Source organism: Python bivittatus, unplaced genomic scaffold (genome assembly GCF_059951505.1).
Source record: "Python bivittatus isolate LINGU-HERP-01145 unplaced genomic scaffold, Pbiv_v1 ctg000330_np1212, whole genome shotgun sequence".
NCBI lineage: Eukaryota > Metazoa > Chordata > Lepidosauria > Squamata > Pythonidae > Python > Python bivittatus.
The window spans coordinates 12,299,526-12,324,899 of record NW_028277058.1 but is presented as its reverse complement, the minus strand read 5'-3'; the positions used below and the strand labels follow the sequence as shown (position 1 = coordinate 12,324,899).

Genomic DNA, 25,374 nt, shown 5'->3' with positions numbered 1-25,374 from the left:
GAGAGACAAAACATACAGCTTTCATATGGGGCCACTGTTAATTCCCTACTATCTCTGCCTTAAAGGAGTGCAGCTGACACCCTACCCCCAGGAGTTCATCACTTTTCCCAGATGCTTGTTCTCTACCAGCTTAGGCAGCAGGGCTCCTAAGTTACCCTCAAGTATTGGCCTCGCTCATGGCAGCACAGAGTGTGCTCTGAGCTATCTGGAATTATATTTCTAGCACAGTAGGAGTGAAAATGCACAACCATGGTAGCATTCAAAGAGAGGATATTCATATAGGAGGCAAGTTTCTCTCTTAAAAACAACCAATGCAAATTTATTTATTTATTTTTTTAATACAAAAAATGTTGAAGTTGAAATTCTGAAGACCAATACACATTACCTATCCTCAAGAACTAAATTATACCTTTACTTCGAAGCTAAACAGCATTTTTCAGTATTTAGAAGATGAACAGAGGAGTCCTATTTAGTCAGACTGCTCTTATTTACATATACCTGCATGCAGGGTTGTTTTTTAAGCCCAGATAGCAGACATTCCAGAATTGTTATAAATTTCTCAAAATAATGTAATGAATTTGTAATTGAAATAAGCAGCATTTTCTGTGTAAATCGCTGCAGGTTCTAGGTTATCCTTTTATTTGATAGTTTACATAGAAAAACTATATCATATATTTATTTCTGACCCTAAACTTCACATGCTGAAATGCTAGAATTCAGCAACAGAAATGACACATGAATCAGCAGAAATTCACATGAATTGTATCGTAGATGTTATTGTGGTCTTGAATTTATGTGCACGAAGAAGAAAATGTACTCTTAGCTGGGCAAGTGAATGTGAAGTTTCAGCCCTTCTTTCAAGCAAGTAAAATCAGCCATCTCTGTTCATGTATGTAACTAATTTCTACACAGTATTTCAGCAATATTTAATCAATTTTTATGAGGTTAAAATAGCTAAAAAAAGGACTGTTACATTACAAAATGTGACATAAAATGTATAGAAGCGCACAAGTAAATGTATGAAATAATATTCAGTCATTTTACACTCGTATGCAGTCATTTTATATTACAACCACTGATCCAAGTAGATGTGATCCATTATCACTCACCAAGAAGGAAAGAAAGGTTGTGACGATAGGCAACTTCCTCTTGATAGTCACAGAAGCTCCATTTGTCAATCAGATCTTTCATCTTGATGTGTAAGCTGTCTGCTAGGTTCCAGAATTTGAGATATGGTGGAAGGTCTGACAAGATTCCTTGGATCTGCTGATTGCAAATTACATGGATGGGACAATGCTTACCCATCCATGTGGATACAAACGGTACTGCAAGGCAGAGCCTCCAGCATGTCATAAATGTCTTCATGGCATTGGAAAAGAGGGTTGAGGATCCTGGGGCACAGATGATGTTCTCATAATATTTTCTGTTGAAGACAAAAGTCAAGTATGAGAAAGGGATATTTTAAAAATGAACTCCTGGTTGCCGCATTGGTGCAAGCAACAGAAGTTGAGTTTTTCAACAATGGTACAAACTTCAGAAAGGAAGGGCTGCTGTTTAAACACTGGATTCATTTCAGTGAATCCTTCCTTCATCTCACTAAGCCATCTTTTGACAACGGCTGTCTTACCTGGTCAGGAGGGCTTTAAACTAGAATGAAGGGGTGGGAGGCTTAAGACCTTTGGTGAGTAAGTAAATTGGCTAGTAGTGGATTAAAGATAACAGGAGAGCGTAGTGTAGCAGAAATACTGGATTAAAACGCAGAAGAGACACTGGCATGACGGAAAAGGGAGACTGAATGCAAGTAATGTAATCCACTAGTTTTAAATGTTTCTACACTAATACACAAAATATAGGAAGCAAGTAAGATGAGCTAGATATATTGGGAATAAACATGCCTGTACAGAGGTCTGCTGGCCTGAAGGTAATACAAATGTAGAGAATGTATGGGTTAAAATAAAAGGGCAACCTAAGAAGAGAGATCTTGCTAGGAGTCTGCCACAAAACACCAACCAGTCAGAAGACATAGATGAAGATTTATTAAAGCAGATAACTGAAATCTCAAAAAATGGTTAAGTGATTGTAATGGGAGATTTTGCTACCCAGACACTTTTTGGAAGACTAATTTTGCCAGAAAAAATATATCAGAAAAATTACTGACTTATGTTTGTGATAATTTTCTCTTTCAAAATGTGAAAGTGGGCACTAGAGGTCTTGCTATCTTGGATATGATCCCTATTAACGGGATTTGATTGAAGATATTAAAGTAGTGGGAACTTTGGCTCAAGTGACCACCCCTTGTTAGAAATCTTGATTTTAACAAAAAGTTTGGTAAAAAACAAACCATGAATTTTAGTCAAATTTTAATAAGCTAAGAGAAAATATTAAGGAAGATACCATGGGAAGAAAATCTTCAAGGCAAAAGTATTGTAGCCAGCTGGGATTTCTTGAAAAGGGAATTAAGGATAATACAGTCTCAATACCAGTAGAGAAGAAAACCAGGAGACATCTAAAAAAGGCACCGTGGTTGAAAAGACAGTTCCTGAAGGAGTTAAGACTAAATAAGGATGGTTATTGGAAATGAAAGAAGGGCTTATAACCAAGGAAGTCTTCAAAGCTTTAAACCAGAAATGTAGTCATCAGATCAAGAAGGCAAAGGCAGCAAATGAGCTAAGTCTAGCAAGAGAGGTACATTCCAACAAGAAGATTTCTTCAAATCTTGCTCTTCATACAGCAAGAAGAAGAAAATAGAGCACGTGGGCTTGTTGGTTACTTCAGATGGAGACATTTTAATAGATGCTCAAGAAAAAGCAGAGGAACTCAACTCCTATTTTCTCTCTGTCTTAACCCTAAAGGAAATAGGGTTATGAGTAGCACAGATTGGGAGCAAACACAACAAGGGAAGGTGCAGATCACTAAGGATGTAGTAAGGGAAGTTCTAGCTAATTTGAATGCTTTCTAGTCCCCAGGCTGTGGTGAAATACCTGGAATACTGAAGGAACTGGCTGAAGAGCAGTTAGGATCTCTGGCAGTTATTGATGAAGAGTCTTGGAGAACTGGGATTGTGCCAGAAGATTAGGGGAAAAAAATCTTTTTCCAGAAGGGGGAAAAAAAGAGGGTCCCAATAATTATCAAGTAGTGAGCCTAACACTGATGCCTGTTAGATGTTAGGCAGGTAATAAAACAGGCCATTTATAAACATATTGGAGATAATGCTGTGATTGCTAAGAGCTTGTCAAAAACAGATGATGTGAGACAAAACTAGTCTCCTCCTTTGACACGGTAATTATTCTAGTGGACAAGGGGGATGCTGTGGATATAATTTTAGCAAAGTCTTGAGGTTTCACATGTTGTTCTCTTTAGCAAGAGATTACGATAACATTCTGTCCAGAAATCCAAGTGGTTTGTGTTTCCTGAGTTGGCCACCCTTGTAGGGCTTGGCGTTCATCTTGAAAGCTTCCCAAAGCAATTCTCCTACACGACTTAATTACACCTGGTATACGATGGAGTTATTCTGGGATTCTTTCTCATGCTTCTCCCCTTCCCTGGACTGGAGAACCTCTTCTGCAATGACCCCGCTTCCTCCCTTACCTGACTTGCTCGCTCCTCTTTGCTCTCAGGGTCTGTTAAACGTTCTTCCTTCTTGGGCCAATACAATACAACATCTTTATTATGTCCTGTATAATGGGATTAATGGGCTGCTTATCAAATGTATAGATAACAAAACTGGGAGGTCTGACCCCCACCCAGGGAGACAGAATGCAGTTGCAGTCTAACCCTAAATCTAGAAAGTAAGCATTGATATCTGAATGATCAAGACTTGCTGGGTGTGAGAATTCCACTTACCACTTTTTGGTAAGACAAGTTAGCAAAAGGTGATTAGGGCAGCAGAATCTCCTCCCACCCAACTATATGTGGCCTTCAGAACATTTTCTTAGGTGTTGGGGTGAGAATGATTGGAATTCCCATCTGGAGGAAGATAGAAAAGTGTGTTCCTGGTCCCCTGTTAATTTTTGTTGCATTTTAACATTGCCATCTTGTTGCAGTTTTCTTTTTGCTTTATGGTATGCAACCCAGAATTACAATGTCCAAGCTGGGAAGCCATATACAGCCATTCCTCATTTAGTGGCTACCTTGTTTGGTGACCTTTTGCAAATACAGTGGTAATAATAATTTTAAAATTAATTTTCTGACCAAAGCCTGCATTTAGGACCAAACTGTATGTGGCTGACAACAAAAGCCTTCAGGCAGTTTTGAAACTGATTAAGGTCTGGTCAGTTTCAGGCAGCAGCTTGTAAGCCAGAGGGTTCTAATCAACTAATTAAGGTCACAGAGCTGAGCTTGTTAAGTTGCAGTTAGCACTTTTTAGGGAAGTGCTTTGCTGTGGAGAAAAGCAGCTCAGGAAGAGATAGCTTGTTTAAGCAATCTTAAGGATGGAGAGATGTGCAAGGAGGTGAAAAAAGGGGAAAAAAGGGCATAGGACACTGTATGAGAGAACTCAATGAGATGGCAGCAACCAGTGATCATTGCAGTCTCTCTCTGTTCCTCAGTCACATGTTCACTTAGAGAAGGAACAGATTGCAGTTGCTAAATGAGGAGAGGGTATACATTTTTTAAATAATAATAAAATGAGGAACAAGGTTAGGATGAAAATAGACAAACTCCAGAAACCCCTATAGCTACTTGATAGTGTTTGTGGGGTATTTCCAACCCAGAAGACACAGTGCATTATCTGAATCCATCTGAATTCTTTTGAGGGAAAACATAGCCCAAATAGTCTAATATGGTAGATCAAAAGCAGCTTTCACAAGCTTGGCACACGGAAGGGCATGTAACAGTAGTTATTTAACTGGCCATCTGTGACTATATACACTGCTCCCCAGCTTCTTGGTGTCAACTGCATCTCTCTCCACTTATGCAGTGTTGATGATCATTTGGGAATAATGTAGCTGGAGCTACTTCCCATGAACATGCATGGTGTGTGCAGGAGACACAGGGCTCTGCCAGAAAGTCAGTGCTAGAATAATATAACTGAGATTCTGTGCATGCCCTCTTGAATGATATTTGGTAAGCTACCTTTTTCGGATTCCATCCATAATAACTTGCCTAAAATTAATCTGATGAGTTTCAAGATTGAACTGGGATCTGAATAAGGTTTCTTTTCTCTACTCATCTAGTCTACTCTCTAAGGATATTACAATGGTATTAGTAGATTTTCCTTTCTAAATTTGTCTTCACAATGGGTGAAGAGATAGATCATCTGTCTTTTGATGATTGTTCCAAGCCTTACTAAGTAGCCTAATTGTGCTGTGATTATTTGAACCTGTATTTATCTAGTCCAGGTTTGACATATATTTTCATATATATGACATGAGTACATCTTTATGATATCTTTTATTTACTTGTGCGTATAGATTTTACTTGGAAATAAGCGTCACTGTGTTCAGACGGCACTTATCTCCTTGTAAATAGGTTAGGATTAAGACATTAATTATTGTATGTTAATCTTAACTGAGAATCAGCTAAATGTAGGGCTATTCTATCTGGGGTACAAAAATCAGGACAACTAATAAGATGACAGTAAAGAGATGCAGAAAGCTTCAATCCTTTGCTGCCATCCTGTATCTTTCCTGATTTGGTAGCCCTACCAAATAATTAAACAAAATTAGAAAAAAGATAAAAACATGTTATTTTTAACATTTTTGAGTATTTCAAAATTATGACAATAGAGCTTGCTATTGTAGTAACATAGACCTATTAATAGCTTGAGAGAATTGCAGTTTGAGTATTGTCAGTAGGGTTTGGGGCTTATTTTGTTCCTCTTTCTGTAAAAGAACCTAATGACTAATGACTAAGAATTTGACTAATGGAGCCTGAAGTAGCATTATGATTTGCCTCTTAGAGTCCCCAGTGTATAAGTTTTCTTGAAGATTCTTTTTTTCCCTTCCTTTTTCTAAAACAAGCACGTGGGGGAAAAAATGGCTTGTTTCAAATGGATGGTCTTGAGGAGCGAGGTTCCTTCCCTGCCTGTGCTTGTGTTCCTATACAACAAGTATGATTATGGTTTTCTGTCACTAGAAAGAGAGAAACTTGTTTTCCTGTCATTGAAATTGTTTATGCTCCTGTTTTCTGCTTAATATAGATTTAAAGGCACACTATTAGATCATGCCCATATTTATTTTTAGTGAAGATTTTTAGTGCATTTGCACAAATTGACTGAAAGCTTTTGTACTCAGTATAAATTATTTGGATTTAATTTTTGCTAGAAAAAATATTCTTCTCTTGTTCTCTTTAGCAAGTAGTTTAATTTGTGTGAAATGAAAATGCAGAGTATTATGTCTAAGACAATATATGACTGAGAAAAAGCTCTTTTGCTATGCCCATAAGCTTCTGTTTGCAGAGATTGTCCCATAATCTTGATATACTTGGCTACAACCATAGTTCCCTTATCCCTATGACTGAATTACTCAATTTGCTGATTGCTTTCTCTGGTAAATAATAATGATAGCAGGGTTTTTAAAAGCTGCTTTTTAAAAATACAGGTACATGATATCCCTCCTCCCAATTTTGGTATTAACAATTTAAATGACTGTGCTGGAAGCTAGGTAGACAAAGTATAGAGTTTCCACTCTTAAAGTTGTTATTTGGTTTATTTCTAAAAGTTTTCCAAAAAGAAATGCTTCTGCATCTACATTTATGTCTACAAGGTTACTTTGAAAAGGCATTTTGGTTGTCTGAAGACTGTGTTAGCATTGAAGAAATAATTGGAATAGCGGAAATTGGTGAGTCATTCTCCTACTTAATGTTGGTTTCTTAGGCCATGTGGTCAACAGTGTTTTTCTCCTGAATATTTCCAGTTTTGGCATTTAAGTCTTCAGCCAGAAGCAGCACATCTTGCTTGCATGTTCTGTCAATTTTAGTGTGAACTTGACTATAACACCTGTTGACCTCCTCTTTTTCTACATCAGTAGTTGGAGCATAAACTTGGAAATTCATCATATTAAAGGGTTGTCCATGAAATGTGATTGATATAATTTGGTCATTGAGTACATTGTATCCAAGTACTGTCCTTGCTAGATGCTTCCAGACTGAAAGCAAAACTGTTCTTTTTTCTTTTTTTTCCCCTTTTTCATGTCCTGAATACTAAACAGTGTGATCTTCTACCTGAAAGTGTCCAGTTTGGGCTGATATAGGCAGATAGAGAAATGTTGACCGTATGGGCAAAGGGAATGATACATGCTCCTTTACTTTTTCATCAGCAAGCATAAAAGAAACATGTGGAGAAAAAGATTACTTCCTCAGCCACACCTTTCTGAATCCTTCCATTCTTCAAAAAAGAGCTTGATTATACTATGACATCTTAGCTCTTGGCTAGTGATGCTGTGTATATTAAAAGCCCTAAAACATATTTCATTTTACTTATAGCTTATCTTTCTTCCCTAAGAATTCAAAGGAAAATACATTATTCTCTCTTCCCAAAGTTATCCTCATAATAATTACGTGGATAAGGCTGGATTAGGCTAAGAGTGAGTGACTTGCCAAAGGTCCGGTAGTGAAAGATTCACAGCTGAATAAGCATTTGAACAAGGTTCTCTTTAAGCCTAATCCAGCTAACCACAATGGTTGTTAGCTGTGTGAGCCTCAGACTCTTGGACTGGAGCAATACTTTGTTTTGTTTATTGCCAGCTCCATTTTTTGAAAACATAAACACAAAAACAATGTAGATGCCTGAATAATTTGCCTATCTTAGAAAAATGTGTTTAAAAATCAAACCTAACTTTCTAAAGAAAAATGCAATAATCACTACTAGGTTATAAAAAAGATTCTTACCTGGTTTTGGGGTTCAGTAATTAATATAATGTTCCATTTTGTTCTGCAAAAGAATGTCAAGGTGTGTAATTAATTTATGTGTATATTTATGTGTAATATTCTCTGTGTGTAATTAATTTATTCCAGTATTAGTCTTGAACCATAACATTGTGTAAAATTAGAGAAGTTGTAGTTTGTAAAAGAGAAAATAAAGAATAAAAGAATCACAGTAGTATAGCACTTTATATTGAGTGTTTATATAGTTTTGGCAAAAGATACTATTATATAAATGTTCTTGTTTCGTATTCATATTTTCATCTAAGTGAAGTCATTATTATTTTTATTTATTTATTTATTTATTTGTTGGCATAACACAGTATATGCAGCATAAAATAGGAATTATAGAATGGCATCCATTTCTGTTTTTCCCTAGGTAACTCCAGGACCACTGTTTAGGCATTTAAAAAAAACAACAACATTTTTTTTAGAATCAGACTTGTAAATATTTCTCTTGTACCACTTAAGCACTTGTGCCTAAATGTTTATTATGAGTCTATGTTATGAGGATTAGTCCATCGTTTTGTGCACTTTAGATAAGATTCCTTCTTTCTTAAATTAATTGCATATCACAGCTGAGTTTGGTGTGAGCTGGCTAGTAGAGATGTTGCTGATATATTATGAAGAGCATAAAATAATTATTCTAGCTTGGTAATGCTCCCCCAAACTGAGAAGTGAATGTTAGAAGTCTTGGATTACTCTCTTGCACAAATTACTATCTGATCTGGAGAAGTTGGAAATTGGTTTGGAAATTAGCTGATATACAGTAGCTCTAGTTTTGGGTTGATGGGGGAATATCTTGGCTAATTTTCAGTCTAGTATGACTTGAGTTCTTTAAGAGTGTGACTAATGGCAAATGAAGTGCTTACAAAAAGTTTTGAATTCCTCTATACATGGGAATGAGGTAAAGCATATTATTTCATATATAAGTATGGAAACGTATCTTTAGATAATTTGGCTGCTGTTTTATGTGAAGACAAATTGTTGCTATTGTTGTTTAATATTGTGATTTCAGAGTATTTGAACTTACGTGTATTGTTTATTGGAATAATTACTGTGTTTTCTGCTACATTTGTTTTTAACAGATTAATCAAACAAATCTGGAAAAATAGATATGAGTGTTATAACATTTTAATCAAATGAATGTTTAAATTACCATTGCCAGTACACTCATTTTTCCATAGTAACACAAAGAAACCTTTTATTTATTTGGAAGGAGAAGAAAGGAGAGGAGGAGGAGAGTGGTGGCAGTTATTGCTGGCTCCTTGAGCAGCTGGAGACTCTCCCTGGGATGCTATTGCTACTCAGCCATTGGCTGTTCTACTAGCAGAGTAAAACTGAACTTGTCTGTAAGTTCTCATTGATAAATTCCTCTAGGCAGTCTGATTCTATATTTGGCATAGAGGTTATGACATTTTGTCAAAATCTGGGCTCCAAGGATAAGATTGATTGTGTAATAATAGAATTGAAGGGGAGAAGTATCAGTGCTTTTCTCTTGTGTGTGATGTTATACATTCTTGCAGGCAGATAGCAGTGCTCTGCTGTCACCTGCTACCTGGGTTCAACTTCTAAAAACTCTGATGTTTGGGGGGGGAGGAAGAAGATATGAAAGAGAATAATGGCATCTTCCCTTTCTGCCTATAGTCTGCAGCAATTCCTTGAGTCTTCTTTCAGTGCCTAAGCAGACTGGGATTAATGCTGTCATAAAATCTGAGCTCTTCCCATATTTTATCTGACAGGTCCTCTTTGAATTCATCAATGAAGCCTTTTTCATTCCAGCCCACATCCTGAGCTAACAGCTGAAATATAACAGCAAAAAGTAGGCCACAGATTTCACTGTTGGCAGTCTTTTAACAGGTTCCTCAAAGTCAGCTCTCAGGTGCACCACAAAATTAGTACAGTAGTCCAAATCTGGGCTGGATAGCTGCTATGCAGCTCTGTCAGTCACGATGCTGATTATAAATTCTGTGTGGGTTTGGTCCATGGCAAAATCATATGGCTTCAGGAGACATATGATTCACTTTAAGCAAGGATGGTAGTGCATTTGCTTGGATTCCTATTGGTGGAATAGGAGCAAGGAGAAGGGTCTTTGCAAGAAAGAGTTGTGGCTGCTGTGAATGCTCTAACAATACCTAGAGAGTTTTGGGCTGAAATTGGTATAGAGACTACCAGTTGCACTAGATTCTGTCCCACCTGATGGTCTAACTGGTCCTTTTGAGTTGCCATAGTTTTGATACTGGAGCAAGTCATTGGCAGTTAATGGAGTTGCCAAAGGAAGTTAATGGGTTGCCATCATGCTCTTCTCCCGTAAAGATGACACTAGGAATGAATAATCAAGCTGTCAGATTTTCCTGACCTAAACTCAGCAGCAAATCACCAGGCTCCTGACACTTTTTGGCTTAGCTCACCTCCTCATTAGACTTGGCAGAATATCAACAGACACTGCTCAGGTAGATTAGAATATTTATTGCAGGTAAGAAAAAAGCCAAACATGATAGTTGATTACTTATTGTATTGCCAAGATGGAAATGGCTTATATATCCTCCGGTGTTTAAACTCTAGGGTTCTTCCTTTCTGTGTTCCAAACTAACAGGTATTTGGGTGATGCTTGGTGGCCTTACAGCTGAGTGCTTGTTGAATGTTTAAATAATACAGCATGGTTTAAACAATAGCAGCATGGTAACTGCTGGGAGAGTCACCCCAGCAAAACTGAAACAATAAGTGTTCTGCCAACAGTGTAGCCAAAGACTGGGATTTTACTAGCCATTTCTTCTTCTCTTCTCCTGATGATTTTGTTTTTTGTTTTTTTTCATTTGGCATGGAAAAAGAAAAAAAGGAAGAATCATTCCTGACTCCCTGAAGCAACTGGGTGCTCTGCCTAGAATGGAGAGTTGAATTTAGGGCAGACCAGTGTCAGTGGTGACATGAAAGGGATGGCAAAATCATTGTCATCTCTTTGAGAGGAGCAATTTCATGCAATAATGACTTTCTGGCAGGGAAATTCTGAAGTTGAAGTCCATACATCTTAAAGTTGCCATGGGTGAGAAATGCTGCTGTAGAGATATGAATTGGATCCTTACGAAGATCTGGATGCAGAATGGAATCTTAACAGCATGTTTGAATTGTTGCATGTTATTGACAAAAAAATGTATACTGTTTTCAGTGTATTTGATTTAGCCAGATATACATACAGTTGCAAGAAAAAGTATGTGAACCTTTTGGAATTTCATGGTGTTCTGCATTAATTTGTCATAAAATGTGATCTGACCGTCATGTAAGTCAAGAGTATTGACAAATGTAATGTGCCTAAAATAATAACACAAAAACAATTCTGATCATGTCTTTATTGAGAACAACCATAAAAACCTCATAGTGCTAGTGGAAAAAGTATGTGAACCCTTGAGTTGACCTCCAAAAAGCTAACTGGAGTCAGGCGTTAGCATACCCGCCTGGAGTCTTGTTAAGAAAATGAGTTTGGAGGTGTGGACTAGAGCTACGTTGACTGATAAAAACCACTCAAACTTTTTGAGTTTGCTCTGTACAAGAACACACTTATGTGAGCCATGCCTCGCCAAAAAGAGCTTTCAGAGGATCTACGACCAAGAATTGTTGATTTACATAAAGCTGGAAAGGAAATCACAATACAAAGTGATTTCAAAGACCTTAGAAATTCACCAGTCTACAGTTAGGCAAACGATCTACAAATGGAGACACTTTGGGACTGTGGCTACTCTACCAAGAAGTGGGCACCCAGTCAAAATGACCCCAAGAGCACAACAAAGACTTATCAATGAGGTAAAGAAACAACCCCGAGTGACAGCCAAAGATTTGAAGGCATCATTGGAACTGGCTAACATCTGTGTTCATGAGTCTACAGTACGTAAAACATTGAACAAGCAGGGTGTCTATGGCAGGACACCACAAAGGAAGCCGGTGTTTACTACAAAGAACATTGCTGCACGCCTGAAGTTTGCGAAAGAGCACATTGACACTCCACAGCGGTATTGGCAAAACGTTTTGTGGACTGATGAAACAAAGATTGAACTATTTGGAAAGAACATGCAGCACTACATCTGGCGTAAAAAGGGTGCTGCATATCATCATGAAAACATCATCCAAACCGTAAAGTATGGTGGAGGTAACATCATGATTTGGGCCTGCTTTGCTACATCAGGGCCTGGCCAGCTTGCGGTCATTGAGGGGAAGATGAATTCCCAAGTGTATCAAAAAATTCTTCAGGATAATGTGAGAATGTCTGTACGTCAGCTGAAACTCTGTAGAAGTTGGGTGATGCAACAGGACAATGACCCAAACACTGGAGCAAGTCCACAACAGAATGGCTTCAGAAAAACAAAATCTGCCTTTTGGAGTGGCCAAGTCAAAGCCCAGACCTCAACCCAATAGAGATGCTATGGAATGACTTGAAGAGAGCCATACCCATGAGAAGTCCAAAGAATATGACTAAAGCAGTTCTGTTAGGAAGAATGGGCTAAAATCCCTCCTGAACGATGTGTGGGTCTGATCCACAGCTACAGGAAGCGCCTGGTTGAGGTTATTGCTGCCAAGGGGGGTGGGGGTGTCAGCCAGTTATTGATTCCAAGGGTTCACTTACTTTTTCCACTAGCATTTTGAATGTTGAATGAGTGTGTTCAATAAAGACATGAAGCATCAGAATTGTTTTTGTGTTATTATTTTAGGCACATTATATTTGTCAATACTCTTGACTTAGATGACGGTCAGATCACATTTTATGACAAATTAATGCAGAACACCATAAATTTCCAAAAGGTTCACATACTTTTTCTTGCAGCTGTAAGTTTGTAGCCTAAATCTCTGTGGCTTTCTTGTGGAACCCTGCAAGACTGGCAAGCTCAAAAAACAAGAATCACTTGGATTTCTGGAAAGATCTTTATTGCTAGTAAGGTAATGTAATAGATCAACTTAGTGTAATTAAAGTGGAGTTGCTCTAAGTCTCTTTCTCATACTTCTTCCCTCTCCTGGGCTGAGCTGTCCTTTTTCCTCCTCTGCTTTCCTAAAGTGCTTTAGATATTCCATCACAGGCCATAGGCAAATAAACTGTAGCAGTGGCAAAACTATTCTTATTGTATTCTTATTTGATACTTCAGTAATTTTCTATGCATGCTTTGTAATCAACCCATTACTCCTTCCCTTACTGTAACTTTGTTGGTATCTGGATTTGTATAATGCTGTATGTTAATATTTTCCTTTTTATTTTACATTGAATTTATACAATACATTGAAGTATGCATAGGAAGATAGTTTTCACAAAATATGCGTTAAAACAAGAATCTGCGTTTAAAGTGTTTAAAATATAAAAAAGCTATTTACATTTTATGTTAGTGTATTTTTTTTTTATTTTTTAAAAAAGTGATTCCCTGTTCCATGAATGGCATATATGTTTCCTGTTAATAAAGAGAGGTCAAAATGGTGAACATTTGATAATGCAGTCACCAGGAATTGGCTCAGTGGTATCTAATTAACTATTATATGTTTCATAAAGGAAGTTGTTATCATATATAGTTTACTATTATAGTAATACAAATTACTAAGTCAGGAGGTTGTAACGTTGAATTGGTATGCTAAAGGATGCCAATGGACAGATTCTAACCGATTCAAAGAAGATGAAACAAATATGAAATATTGTACAGTAGAAATATCAACATCCAAGATACCTTAGAAAATATTGTGTATATTCAAGAACCTCTAGTCCTAGAAGATTAAATTAGATCATCACTCTGGTCATTAGCAAATCAGAAGGCTACAGGAACTGATGAAATATCTACAGAAATATGGCAAGCAACAGAAGAACCAGTAAAATTTCTAGCCAAGCATTGCCAGCAACTCTTGACCACACAATGGCCAACAGATTGGAAGAGGTCAATCTATATACCAATACCAAAGAAAGGAGACTTAACAGAATGTACAAACTATTGTATAATATCCTTAATTTCACATGCTGTCAAACTAATGTTAGGATCATCCAACACAGATTAGAGCCTTACATGGAAAAGGAGATGCCAGATGTTCAAGCTGAGTTTAGAAAAGACTGAGGAACATGCAACATTATTTCTGATGCATAATAGATGATTGAGAAAGCCAAAGAATATCACAAAGTAGTGCTATACTGATGATAGAAAAGCCTTTGATTGTGTGGATCATGTCAAGCTGTGGAATGTGCTTAGAAAATGGGAATCTCAGAACATCTCATTGTTGTTTTGTGAAACCTTTATACAGGTCAGGAAGCCACAATATGGACAGAATGTGGCAAAATAGACTGGCTCCATGTTGGCAAAGGAGTGAGACAAGGCTGTATACTCTCCCCTTATTTATTCAATGTATATACTGAATATGTATTAAAGGAAGCTGGATTGGAAGAACATGAGTGTGATTTTAAAATTGTATGTAAAAAGATCAAAGGATCTGCAAGCGCTACAGTAAAAGTCAGGAACCACAGTGAAAAAAATGAGATTAAGATTAAATATAAAGAAGACCAAACTAATGACAATAAGTACAACAACCAGCCTTAGAATTGAGAATGAAGATATCAAAGTGGGAGATAGCTTCTGTCTTTTAGGATCAACCATCAACAGTAAAGAATAAGCAGTGAAGAAAAAGGCCATAGATTAGACCTTGGGAGAGCAGCCATGAAGGCCTTAGAAAAGATATTCAAATGTTGTGATGTGTCGATACTTACAAAGATCAGAATAGTGGGTGCATGGTTTTTCCTGTGACACTCTATGGAAGCAAAAATTGGACTTTGAAGAAATGGGATAGAACTGATGCTTTTGAAATGTGGTGCTGCAGCAAACTCCTGAGAATTCCACAGATGGCTAAGAAAACAAACAAATGGTTCATCAAATAAATCAACCCAGTGTTCTCACTTGAGGTACAAATGAGCAGATCAAACTCAGGGAAAGACCTAGCTCTCTGGAGAAGACTCTGGTGCTGGGAAAGATGGAAGGAGAGAGAAGACTATCGGCAAGGTAGATGGATTCAGGTACAGTGGTGGTGGGTGCATTGTTGGAAGACTTGAATACCAAATTAGTGTCAGCCCTCCCATGTAAACCAGACAGGAAACAAGACTTGATGAACAAAGTCTACTTTATTGAAAGGCTGCATTAACAGAATCTTGCAAGTTGTTGTAATTGTCATATGCTGCCCAGAGTCACTTTGTGTGAGATGGGCAGCTATATAAATATAATAAATAAATAAATAAATAAGTAAATAAGTCTGAAAGCACAAATCTCCCGCCCTCCCTATTTACCGCCTGTGTAGTTAAGGTGAGTCTTTCCTAAGTTTCTTTCTTTGACCGTTACCCTGTTGCAGACTCCTTTCTCTTTTATCTGATCATTCCCTAGGCGGCATCTCTTTCCCTGTCTTCCAAGGCTACCCTCACATTCCATCACAATTAGAGACAGATTGTCATGGAGAAGATCTACCTGTGTGGTTGCTAAGAGTCGGCACTGACTTGATGGCACATAATCAGTCATACTAATATAGAATGAGGAATGTATTTTCAGTGCTGGATTTTAGTGTTTTTTTAAAAAAATTCATACTACAGTTAATAATCTGTAATCCATATAGGGCGGTAACTTTTTTTCTTTATTAACTTCTTTTTAACTTTATTTTGCCTGGCATTTCTTGTAAAGTGGATTTTCTAGCAATTGTACACTTTTATACTGAGCATCACTAATTTCTCTTTCCATGTCCTTTAGCCTAATGATTGCTATTTTTTTCCGAGCAAATGAACAGACTTTATTCTTAATAATTATTGGGAAAGTACATGAAAGGAAAAGGACAGCCCTTTTGTTTGCATAATAGAAAGGAGACAGTAGCAGAACAAATGGCGAAAGGAGAACCCTGTGAAAGGGGGGAAATATCAGATGAATATTGTTGGAAAAATATTCCTGTTTGCTTTCCCAGGATATAGTTTGCATGTGCCATTTATAAATCTGTTTAGATAAATATTTAAATAAATGTTATCCACATTTCATTTTATATTCTCCCCCCCTTTTTTTGTTGGTTAAATCTGATGATGGATTTCTTTGGTTGAATTAATACTGTCTCTGTTACATAGTTAAGTGTTTTAACCCAAGCCATCACTTCAGTTTGCTCCTTAATTCATTCAACACTTTCAAATGTATGGTAGTAGAATTGTGTGTTCACAGATCACCAATGGGATTGGAGCAGATTTTCTAGATTTTCTACTATATGTGTCAAACATTGCACTAATTACCCACATAGAATTTCATATCAATTCATGTGACACTTTTCAAATTCTTATGGTATTTATTATGTGTATTAGATATTTTCCAGAGTATTTTTAGAAAAAGTCTGTGTGACAATTATGTTCTTTTGGATGCATGTTTGCTTAAAGTAAATGGAAGAAATTGTGATATCTACTTTGTGAGCACGTGACTATTTATAGATAGCTTGGTGGGTTCATGATATGTGTAACACTGGTACAGTAGAACAGTATGCTAGATGGGTAAATATAAAGTTGGTCACCCAAACCAAACAGTCTATTCCATTATCTTGCTCCTACTTTAGAACAAATTGTTTGTGTATAACTAAAATTATATCATTGCAGAATAGTCCAGTTAATCAACTATGTGTGGTATTAATCAAATTGTATGCAGTACATAGTATTTTTCAGGAAATGAAAAGGAAAATGAATTCAAGTTATTTTCTTTATGGGTTGTAAACATTTTATCAACTATAATCAGAGAAGACGTAAAAACCTCAAATGTAAATAGTGGAAACATATGATTATTTCTCTCTATAGTTCCAATGTAAGTCATGATATTGCCAAATATTGATTGTTTGTTATTGCGTATTTAAAATACCCTTGTGTGAATCTAAAGAACACACTGGCATAAATAGTGATATAAAACAGTGTATAATATTTTTGTACTAAGTTCACAAGAAGCACTTGGATTTCTTCTTGAGCATATTTTATTTTCACATGATTATAAAACATAACTAGTTTTTTGCACGTTCTTGTTAATTATAATGGTATCCAATAGTGCTGTTCTAATTAAGGAAATCTCAATATTTCTTTAAAGAAGGATTACATAACTAAAATACCAGTATTGGATTTAGTGAGAAATTTGTTAAATGTTGTTAAACAGTTCATTAAATATTGATAACAAAATAGCTTAAAAGAAAACTCTTATACTAGTAAAAAGCATGCACAGTTATAACCTATTTCTACAACATAGTTAAATCAATTTTATTCACTAGATATAAATATAGTATTTTCATTTTGGGAAAGACAGAATTTTGTAATGGTTGGTAATTATTAGAAGGAAAAAGATTGCTGCTTCCCGTCACTCTCTTTCCCCAACTTCCTTAGTGACCCTCCTTTTTTTTTTTTCTTGATACCCTTCTCAGCTTCTCAGTCAAATACTGGTACGCTGCAAGGGTTTCACAATACAGGTTTGTCCAGGATCACACAGGTGCTCAACAATTGTGTAATGAAGTATAAAGGTGAACCACATTTTTCATGTAAATGCTAAATGCAGAGATACTGGGTGGGGAAGGCTGAACAGCAGGCATAATATCAAATCCACTCCATATGTTTGATACTCAAATAAGAGAAATGTTTTGTACCCAATGGAACAAATATAAAGGAACAGCATATCACAAGTGTCTACTGCAGTGCTCCTCAACCTTGGCAACTTTAAGATGTGTGGACTTCAACTTCCAGAATTCTCGTGGTGGCTGGTGAATTCTGGAAGTTGAAGTCCACACATCTTAAAGTTGCCAAGGTTGAGAAACACTGGTCTACTAGTGTTTTTAGTTATTCTTAAAACAGAATATAAGCCAGAAAGAAAAAGAACACCTCAGCAAGGAATTTCTGACCCTCCTATTAGCACTATGTACTGCAAACAAATGTTTTGTGGATTTCTTTTTTTATGTTGTAACTGTAGGACATGATAAAACTTCCCTCCCACTATCTCAGTAACTTCCTGACTTAATGCCCTTTACAAATGTACCATCTTCACCAATTTTCAAAAAGATAGCACAGTGAGAGCCAACCCTTCCTTACAAGTCATGCTGACACAGAGATATGGGTCTGCTATTGAAAAAGTCATTTTTGGGGCTCTCAGTCTTCTTGATGTTTTATGGGGGAGCATCCTTTCTAGTTCAAGGTCCTGCAGATAACAAGCATCTAGGCTGTATATGGGGCTTTACATGTAGTCACCAGTCTCTTGAATTGGGTCCAGAAGCATATTGGCAACCAGTGCAGCTCCTACAAAATAAGTATTATTCTGCAGAACCAGCTACTGCCAGCCAGCAAGTGGGAAGCACTATTGTGCTAAGGGCAGCTTCTGAATCATCTTCAAACCAATCACATATAAAGTGAATTACAGTAGTCTAACTGAGAGATAACAAGTGCATGATTCACTGATTTCAGAGCCTCCTGGTCCTGAGGCACAACTGGTGGACCTTGCAATGTTGGCCAAATATTGTCCTGGCAATATCTTCCACTGACTCTTGTTCTAACAGGAGTGCAAGATAATCCACAGATTGTGCATGAGCTTTTTCAAGAGCAATGCTACCCTATCTAGAACAATAAATGAACCATCCATGGAACTGGGAGTTTCTGTAGCAACAGTAACTCCATCTTGCTGGGACTCAATCTGTTTCACCTTGTCTAATCCCTCACAGCCTCCTGTCTTGACCTGGATCACAACTTTCACTGCATATTTTGCTTGGCATAGGATGGAGATGTAAAGCTGGGCACCTCAGTAAATTTATAACCTAACAGCAAACTGATGGATGATCTCCGACATATAGATGTTAAACAGGAGGGAGAAAGTAGATTACCCTAAGGATTTACTAAATATCTGCAGAACAGTGCTTCCAATCTCCAATACTCACAGGGACCCCAAATGGATACCATGGTCAATGGAATTGACTATTGCTAAAAGGTCTGATACAGTGAGAAGGATATCACTACCCCCTCCACAATCTGCCTCAGGTCATTGTCTGGAATGATCAAACCAGTATCCATCTCCAGAAATATTAGTTTGGGAGACTGGCTGATAGTTATCTCATATGTCCAGGTCAAGAGATACCTTTTTATGGCCTACTTCAAGATTGGCAGTGTCACCCTCTTCATAAAAAATATATTCATTAGCTCTGGTATCCATGATGTCATGTCCTATCTGGCTGCATATATCATCTAGGGGGCAAGGCTTAATTTACAGATGGTGATTTATCCCACAGAAGACTGTTGAGTTTCTCAGGTGTCACAGACTGAAAAGAGTCCCAGATAGTCACAACCTTTTGCCCTCATGGTGCTTGGCACACTGCCCATAAATACCAGCAGGATTACTTTTTCATGTTCCAGGACCAAACAGGAAACAGGTCATTCTAAATAATGCTGCTGCTAAGTACTCAGCAGAAGCAATATATGCAGAGGATGGAAGAGATAAAATAAGAGTTCTAATATACGATGGGCAAACTTCTCTCCACTTAGTTTGGAATTTAGTCAACACTTATGACTATAGATAGAAATGTGAATCAGTAAACTTTCTTATGCAAATAGCTATGATGTAAATTACCATATTTGTCTCAATGTCTGTAAACTACGCAAGTATTTGGGCTACATTATTTAATGTGAAAAAAAATAAATTGAGCTAATTTTATGAGGTGCAAAAGAACTAAAGCTTTGACATGTGGAGAAAAAAATGTTGGAGTTTATATTTTTTAATAAATTATATATAAATATATTTATATATAAATATATTTTTACCTTCTCAGTTTTTAAGAACAGGCAACAAACATCTAAACTTGCCTGAAGTGAAACAGATGGAAATATTAGTGAAATCCTTAAAATATGCTTCATACCAATGAAGAATAAGCTCTTAACTTTATCAAGGAAAAAAGAAAAGAGGAGAGCATTGTTCTGCCAATGTGTAGGACATAGCCCTCACTGCTTTATATTATTTCTGCCCCACACACAGTCCTTATGGCCTCCCAAAAAATGAAGTGCAATTCTTAGCCACTAATGTTATTTCTGTGATTTTTTTTTCTGTATTGCAATGTTGCAATATGCTTTCTGATTTTCTTTTTTATATCTCATATTTCTTGATGGAATTATATGGATTCCAGGCAGTAGGAAGAGTCGCTAAGAGATTTGTCTATTCCCACCAGCAAAACTAGTCCAGAAATAAGAAAACATTTAGAGGACAGCATGTGAAAGAATTATCCAACGTTAATTGGGTATCTTAGAATTTGTTTCCCTGTCACCCAACATAGAGTTCATATGGAAAAGACCGTCTGATGGTAGATACCTTTGACTGCCAACTTCTTACTTTGGGACTGGTAATACAAAGAATAGCACACAGTACCAAATCATTCAGGACCATCAGGGAAGTTAGCAGTTTTATCTGGCCATAATTAAACATTTCCCAATAGCTCTAGAATTACTTTGGCCCATTAACTATAATTCAGAAAACTTGTAGGCCGGGTAGGTTCACTTATAACTCTCTGGAATTCAGATGTTACTTAAGTTCCTTACCATAATTACCTCTACTTCAATGGAAAAGCTTGCATTGGAACTGTCTGTAAAAAATGCCAGTGTGTATTTGATGAGAAAGATTAAGATAAGTCAGTCTGTCAACAGGCTTGGGGGGGGGTCTCACAGAAATGGGGATTTAATGGCTATATTATTGCATGTAACATCTAATGCTCTCTCTAGCCCTTGTTTGTTTGTTTGTCTGTTTTTCATAATAATGTTTTAATTGTAGAGTGTTTTTGTCCTTACTGGTTTTTATGGTTTTATTGTATGCTGCCCAGTGTCATGATTCCGTGAGATGGGTGACATATAAATATGATAAAGTTGCGTCTTCTCAAATTAGAAGATCGTATCGTGGATCTCACATTCCAATAGAGAGACTGTACTTGCTCTCCAACTCAGAATCAAAAATGTTGTGGAGATTCTTAAAAGAGTAAATAAATTATTTTATTTGTATACCATTTATGCCATAATCAATTAAAATTACACAGTAGCAAAATTAAAAATAATGACTATGATAAGAGAATAAAATGACAGCAGTATGCCAAGTTTTTAAAAAATGACAAGCACAGCATGTTCTTTCTAATGGCTCTAGTTACAAATGCCAGTATAGACAAATTTCTCTTGATATTTGGATGCAGACCAGGCAAAACTGGCTAAAGCCTTTGCTATTTTCCCTTGGGTTGAAGACAACAGGAAAATGATTTTGTAAAGACCAGGCTAATGAGTTGGTAGAGAGGTAGTAGATTTTTTTTTTTTCTGGAGTTCTGCAAATACAAAGCAGTGAAGCAAATCATGAGTGAGGTTCTCAGTCACATTTGTTCTATATAGGCAGAAACAAATGTTCTAGGGGTGGTTTTGAAATCTCCTTTTAAGTACTGCAGATAGCATCAGCTGTATTCTAAGCTCAGTTAAAACGCTTATCAATGGTAGATTTAAAATTGTCAGACAGTTCTTATAGCAGTGGAAATTCTTGATTAAAGTAAACCATGGTAACACTTTGCTGTCTATCAAGACATTTGTGTCCATTTGAGTTTCCCATTCAATGTTTATTTACAATTTCCTTTGCAGCTATTGAGGGTAGATGGACAGGTACCTTAATAGGCAGCCCATAACTTTGTAATTGCTAATGGGCAGCTCTGGTCCATATATTAAGGGAGAGATCAAACTCTGTTTGTTCAAGAAAGCATTTTAAGCTATCCTAGAATGGAGCATGTGCCATAACATAAGCCAGTAATTAAAGATTTTTAGAGGAGTTGCTTTTCTCACAGAAGGTATCTCATTTTCCACCTGAAGAAATGAAGACAGAGTATGTCTAGATACACATTGGATGGCTTTCAGGATTTTATTCTGATGGGGTTCCAAGGTTAAAATCCCATACGAAGAACAAGTCTTAGTCCCATGCAGCATAGAGAATAAAAGCTTTGCTTTGAGTAAACAAAATGTATGCTGTACTTGAAAGGTACTATTTTGCCACCAATTGTTTTTGAATACCATTGCTTATGTTATCTGTTGTTACTCTCAAGGATAAATTGTGGGGAACCCAAGCCCCCTTATAAGAAAGTAAAATTAAAATGACTGAAACTGATTACTTTTCATTTATCATGGTTAATTATGAGATCATTATTCTGACAATGGTTTCTAAGAAAGGATAGCAGCTTTTGAGCCCAACCATGGTTTGTGAAATTAGAATCATGCCATCAGCATACATCAGCAATTTCAGTTTTCCATCCAAAAACTTTGCAAGAAAAGCAAGGGGGGGGGGAGCCTACCTTCACTGAGGTTTGTAATCTCAACTTTGGATGAATGAAGGAAGGCTTTCCAGATGAAGTTAGAGAAAGAGTTTTCAAGAGAGTACTATAAGCTGTTTGCGTAGCACGCCTGCAGTCCCCAGGCCCAGTCTGCTGGCACGATTGCATTACTTTTAATGCGTAAAGTAAACAGCTTACTTTCTTGCAATCCCTTTCTCTCAAATCTCTCTGCTCTGCAAGGGGTGGGGGGAAGGAAAAAATGACAGGCCAGGCGCAGGACAACGCGTACTGATGGTAATGGCAATCACATGACTGAGGGATGCTGCTAAGGTTGTAAATAGTTGTAAATGGTCTGTACAGTTATTTTTCAGCGCCATCATAACTTTGAACAGTAGCTGAACAATGGTCAGTTAGTGAGGACTACCAGTATAGTATCTAGGTATTAATTATGTCTAATATGAATTGCATGTTATTTCAGAATAATTACATTAAGGTATTTTATGAGGTTAAGAAAGATTTACTAAGATGGGAAAAGTTGCAGCTATCATTGCTTGGAAGAATCTCTGTGATAAAAATGAATGTATTACCTAGAATGATGTTTGTATTCCAAACAATACCTATTTTGAAAAATGATGTACCTTTTAAACAATGGCAAAAAGATTTATCCAGATTTGTATGGCAGGGTAAGAAACCAAATATAAAATTCTGCAAGATGCAAAAGATAGAGGAAGACTGTATTTTGTAGCCTGCTGTTTAGTTTGAATGAAAGAATGGGTTTTGCTGAAAAACAAAAGAATGTTGGAATGGGAAGAACACAACCTAACGTTTGGTTGGCATGAGTTGTTATGGAACAGTAAAATTAATGTTAATGTAGATTTCAAAAATCATTATGTAAGAAGTACCATATTGAGAGTATGGAATAAATATAAGCCCAGCCTGTGTCCAAAGATACCTTTATTGACCTCAGCACAAGAAGCATTTTGTCAAAGAGAAACAGCAGATAGGGAGAAATGGTTAATGTATCAAGACTTATTAAATACAGGAATATGGATAATTTAAGATGAAGTCAAGAGAACAATTGACTGCAGACAGACATAGTTTTCAATGGCTTTCATATGCTCAGTTAAGAGAAAGGTTTAATACAGGTAGTCCTCAACTTACGACCACAACTGGCACCAGAATTTCCATCACTAGGGAATGTGGTCATAAAACGAGATGTCATGTGACTGCATCGCTTAGCGACTGCAATCCTGGTATTCCCATTAACCAAGGATGGCGTGTCGTTAAGTGAGTACCCACCCCAATCCAAGCCATTCTGGGCTTGGTTCCTCCAAGCCCTGAGCTTCAGTAAGGTAAGGGACTGCCTCCAACTCCCCCACTCACATATCTCCCCCCCATCTATGCCCTTTTGGCTGCCCTGCATCCTGCCTTGAAGAGCAGTGAGGAGCCCCAGAACTGCATGACTCTGGCTGCTTGCCATGCCCTGGGAAGCCACAGCTGCCCCAGCCCAGTCCCAGCTACAGTTGCTCTTGCCACCTTGCACACTGAGACCCTTGCCATCCTGTTCTTCGCCACCCCAGCTGACCTTCACTACCTTCTTCTTCCCACTGCTGATGAAGTGTGCCTCCAAAAAAAAAAAAAAAGTAAAAAGCAGGCCCTGAGCTGCAGCATGCTAAAAAGCTCCAGGCTGCACCTGTAGATCAGAACTGTCTGGGAATTGCAAGGAAAGGATCCAGTGGAACTGAGCCAAACGGGTCTGACTTTGTCACCCTGCTCCTCCCTCCACCTCCTCGCCCCTTTTCTCAACCATCCTTTTCATGTTGGGTTTTCCCAGGATAAAAGCAACAGACCCCCCCCCCCACACACACTGTTAGTCTAAGTCTGCAGGCAATGGCTTCCCCCCTTAAAAAATATCTGCCGCCAAAGGAAGACCCAAAGTAGTGAGGCAAACCTGAATGGGAGTCTGAGCTCCATGCTTTCCCCCCGCCCCCGCGTCTAACCTTCCAATTTGGAAGAAAGACCTCAAGGGTTCGGGATTCAGGTTCCTTGCATCCAATGAGCACACAACTGGGGCTTACTACCAAAGCAAGCACAGCCTTCCACGTGGGACTCCGTTCCTGTAAGGACCGCAGCCGCCGCCTTTGTCTCCCTGTCTAAGGGGAGAGCATGTGTCCCTGAAAGGCCATGCTTGGGTGCGGATTTAAGTCCTGCAAGATGCTTCCCTGCCAGTGAATCCAACAGGATTGGTATCATAAACCAGTATTGGAAATGTAAAAATCATGAGGGGACATTTTATCATGCATGGTGGACTTGTGAGAAAATTAAGAAATTTTGGATACAAGTTCATAGAATGATGCAAAGATTTTAAAGATAAATATCATGAAGAAACCAGAAGTTTTTTTATTAGGACTTATGGATAATGAATTAGAAAAAACTCATGGCAGATTAATTTTGAATATGGTGACTGCAGCAAGATTATTGATGGAAAAATAATGAAATTCCCAGAGGGGAGGAATGGACTGTGAAAATGTTAGAATTTGCTGAGATTGCAAAGCTGACCTGTTTGGTCAGAGAAAAGACAATGGTCTTCTGAAAGACTGGAAACCTTATATGGACTTTCTGCTGAAAAAAGAAAAAAATGATATGATTTATAGAGTTGAGGGTAAAAAAAAGATGTGGACCAAGTGAGGGACTGAAGGGATTTGTATAACATCTGAGAGGGAGGGCGGATTATAAGATTGTAATTATCTGTTGAAGAGAAGGTAGGAAGTCATATTTCGTAGGTTTAGTTTCTTTTCTTTTTTTCTTTACACGTTCCTTTTTCCTTTCTTTTTCTTTAGATCTGTCTTTAACTTATGTAAAATTCTAACTAAATATAAATAAATTAAAAAAATATTTTCAATCTATAAGGAAGTCCACATCAGATTCTGCGGTCCCTACTGTTTTCACATATTAACTATATCTTCAGGCCAGGAATTATCATGTAGAGTTATTATGTCACCTACCAGAGCTTAGTAGAGATGTAGATACCCAAAGAGACAGAAACAAGAATGTAGAAAAGGTGTTTCTGCGTTGTAAATGTATCAGTTTAGCTTAAAGGATAAAATTAATCTATATTATGTATTACGCTTCAAATAATTTATGTAAATATGGCACTTGGTATTGAAGGCATGATGATTTTTGAAATCTTTATCAGGTCTAAATCTGCAA

The 25,374-nt window shown here is 37.3% G+C and overlaps 1 protein-coding gene across 3 annotated transcripts in view; it reads left to right on the top strand.

The window, feature by feature from the left end:
• Nucleotides 1-25,374, top strand: part of FOXP2 (forkhead box P2) — a 466,299-nt gene that overhangs the window by 109,485 nt on the left and 331,440 nt on the right. The gene's annotated exons all lie outside the window — the stretch shown is intronic.